The sequence below is a fragment of the Tachysurus vachellii genome, chromosome 10, assembly GCF_030014155.1.
Source record: "Tachysurus vachellii isolate PV-2020 chromosome 10, HZAU_Pvac_v1, whole genome shotgun sequence".
Lineage (NCBI taxonomy): Eukaryota > Metazoa > Chordata > Actinopteri > Siluriformes > Bagridae > Tachysurus > Tachysurus vachellii.
The window spans coordinates 24,747,883-24,752,079 of NC_083469.1; positions in this window are offsets into that span (position 1 = coordinate 24,747,883).

A 4,197-nucleotide genomic window follows, 5' to 3' on the forward strand; every position below is an offset into this window, starting at 1 on the left:
AGTGCCAACCCATCGCAGGGCACACACACACACTCATTCACTCACGCAATCACACACTAGGGACAATTTTCCAGAGATGCCAATCAACCTACCATGCATGTCTTTGGACCGGGGGAGGAAACCGGAGTACCCGGAGGAAATCCCCGAGGCACAGGGAGAACATGCAAACTCCACACACACAAGGTGGAGGCGGGAATCGAACCCCGAACCTGGAGGTGTGAGGCGAACGTGCTAACCACTAAGCCACCGTGCCCCCCCTATGAATGCAGTCATTAATAAAAAAATATTCACAAGACAAAGACCAAATCAATAAATTTTTATTTAGTATTGAATGGATTGTTTGCATTAATATTTTGTTTGTGCTACAACTCTGGTAATAAGAATAGTGACATTTCACTGCTTTTGGTTGCCGTCTGTGCGGCTTTCCGCCGATTAACGTTATAGATAAACGCCTCCAGCTCTGACTGCACGTGCACGCTGAGCGTCCCTGTGCTTCTCCGTAGAGCGTGCGGACGTGCGTAATGCAATCTAGGAGCAGTGATTCGCCAAACATCCCTTATTGCAGTCGCACACATTTCTTCTGATTTTATTTTGTAGTAACGAGTAACAAAGACGCTTAGTGGAAATATAACGGAGTAAAAGTTTACATTTTATCTAGGAACTGTAGTGGAGTAAAACTGAAAGTTGACATAAATTTAAATAGCGAAGTAAAGTACAGATACGTGACATTTCTACTTAAGTACGGTAACGAAGTATTTGTACTCCTTTACATTACAACACTGATCGCCTTAAGGTGACTGATCCTGACTAAACCATCCGAACCTTCACATAGAAACGACGCTTCAGACACTCAATAACATTAAAAAAAAAAAAAAAAAAAAAAAAAAGCTCAAATTCGTTATTCAAACTTTATTTAAAGTTTGGGGTTTGAATTTTCAGGTTTCAGAACTAACTCCACTGAACCCCAAGAGCTAACCAGCGTGTATGAAAACCTTCTGGACAACCTTTAAATAAAATCACTATAATGATTTGCAAAAATGACTTAAAAATAAAAAGGTTTATTTCTTTATTTCTTTCTCTGCTTGTCAAACATTTTCTTACGAATAAAGTAACCACTAGATTACTTTAGAAATTTTTCCCTGATTCATCAAATTGTCAAATTTTGTAATAATATAATATTATAATATTTCCTGAATTTTCTACCTATAAATTTTGTTCGATTAACAATCATGCATCCGTCACCAAATTTTCTGTAAATGTTACTTTCAGAATCGCAGACTCTCTCTCCACACACACACACACACACACACACACACACACACAGGTCTCAGTAATACACACACTCACATACACAAATACTAATCTCCGCCTGTTTGTACTGCACCTCACTGCCTTCCGCAAACACGAGCGTTTCCATCTCAGCACCCTTTTCGTCTCGTGTTAAAATAAATCTGAAACAAGTTTAGGAGTAAACACTTTACAATTCCTCTGCTTTTTATATTTAGCAAAGAGAATGTTCTTGTTTTTCCATTGCTTCTGTCTGTGGCTTAGATATTTATAAAGATGCTGTCTGCTTCTCTACCTCTGCTCTTTCCTGCTTCCTGAAGAGTAAAATGACCATCTGCGCTGAAGCATTTAAAGATTCAGAGAAACGGTTTAATCGACATCGACTCTTATTACTCTGAGGTAATAATGAGAGCAGATTTGCAGGTCACACCAGGAAAAGAGGTTTAGTCATGAGCCTACAATCAGCCGTGAACAAGAACATTTCAGACTTTTTTTTTTCCTGTGGCTCGTTTAATCTCTCAGCCTTATATAAAAGTATATCAGTTTCACATTGGGAGAAAATAAGAGAAAGTATTTCATCGATCTCGAGCATAAGGTTTTTCTGTTTGTTGCAGTTGTGCTGATTTACAGCATTTCAGCTAGTCAGGAACCTACAAGATGACAAGACGAGCGCACTGATACTGATGGTATTAGCGTGTAGGCTGAAGCTTTAGAATTGGAAACTGTCATTGTCTTTCACGTATGGATTATAAACACCAATGTGCAATTTGTTCACATTCGATTTTTCCTTCAAAACCGCAGATCCTCCGGCCGCAATATAAACAATGTATGACAGAAATGTCACCGTCATGTGAGCACAGTGGTGGATCTCCCAAACAAAAACACAGTGGCTTTTAATTTTCTCAATGTGCTGGAAGTGCTTCCTGGCTTCTGAAGGCAGTGATGCGTTCCCTGTGTGACTCAGAGAGAGCAAAGATACACGAGAGGACGACAAGAAGCCTGGAGAAGAGCCTGCTGGCCATGATGGACAACCTCAGACAGAGACACGCCTGGGAAAAAGAACATTAAAAGGTTGGATTGAAAAAATAAAATTTTTCCAGTTTGTTTTTGTGTGCTCGATTACGTAAGACATGTCCAGTGTCCAGTGTCCAGTGTCCAGTGCAGCTCAGCCACTACATTACATCTACCGTAGACTCTGTGTAACTCTTTTTTTTATCTGATATATAGTGTTGAGTTCCTAAACATAGTGTTAAACAGTTCCTAGCCAGATCACTAGAGGGTGCTAACAGGTGTATCATGGTAGCCTGCTTTTTTCCTTTTGTTCTGTCTTCCCATCATGTCATCTGTTCTTCATTTATCCTAATGTTTTACCCTATATATCAGTCCTGATGTATTTGTTTTTGTCAGTCATTGTTTCATATTTGTACGGCATATTTGATTGAATGTGTTTTTAGATTTCCATGTTTTTGTTTAGTAAATCATGTTATTTGTCCCGTGTTTGGTGTAAGTCTTTTTGTCCTGCATTTGGGTCTGATTCTCAGCACATGGGTAGATAAGGAAGATAAGGAAAGAAGTGCCAGAACAGAGAAGAGTCTTGTAGTATACTTGCCTCTTACCCTGAGAGATGGTGGAACCAGTCGAGCAGTGTTGGTAGATCGGAGGGTGCGGGGTGCAGTGCGAGGAGTGATGAGGGCTTTGAGGTAAGAGGGAGCTGGTCCGTTTTTGGCTTTGTAGGCCAGCATCAGTGTTTTGAATCTGATGTTCTGGTGGAATCTGGAATCTGGTGTTTTGCAGCTACCGGAAGCCAGCGGAGGGATCGCAGCAGCGGGGTGGTGTGTGAGAACTTTGGCAGGTTGAAAACAAGCTGTGCAGCTGCATTTTGGATCATTGCAGAGAACGGATTGCGTTCATATAGTAGGTAGACCTGCCAGCAGTGCGTTGCAGTAATCCAGTCTAGAAATGACAAGAGACTGAACAAGTACCTGAGCAGCCTGCGTGGACAAAAATGGCCGAATCCTTCTAATGTTGTAGAGAAGAAACCGTCATGAGCGAGTCACATTAGCAACATGAGAGGAAAAGGACAGTTGATTGTCCATGGTTACCCCAAGGTTGCAAGCTGTGGCTGAAGGGGAGATCAGATCGTTGTGCAAGGATACAGCAAGATCATGACCTGGGGATGAATCACCTGGAATGAACAGCAGTTCAGTTTTGCTAGTTTCTCCAGGCCTCTAGTCATCCTATTGTGTATCTCTGAGTCACACAGGGAACTCATCACTGCCTGCAGCAGCCAGGAAGCACTTCCAGCACGTTCAGGAATCAGCATGACCCCAGCTACTGTAGATCAGTATGTAGCCTTACACATACATGCACACAAACAAACACACATCATATACTGTGAAAACAAACCCAAAATGAACTCGGAATGGCACGAATCTGAAAGATAATCAACAAACATTCCTCTATCTTGTAATTGACCTTAGCTGCCGAGCTGTGCGAGAACGGGATACGGTAAACAAGCGAAAGTTTGTCACTCCAGTTGGCAAAATAAACTGTGTTTTAGTTTATTTAGGGCTTCAATATACTGCTGCAGATGATACACAATAAAATCAAAACAGTAGGGTTGGAATAAAACCGCCAGTTTATGCTGATATTTGTGTGCACTTAGGGCTGTTGCGTAATTATTCAATCCGCGCGGTCAGTGAAAAAAATTCCTGGACGGAGGAGTTTGACGGATTTATAAATAATATACAGAAAAGCAAGGCTCGGGAATGTAGACAATGTCGCAGATGTGGTTTTCTGTAATTGTTCAAGAGAAAACAAAAAAACTTTAACATTGCCGTGGTTCTATGTAACACATCACTGTAAACCAGCACATTACTATGGGATATTTATTTCTGAGTCACGTGACCG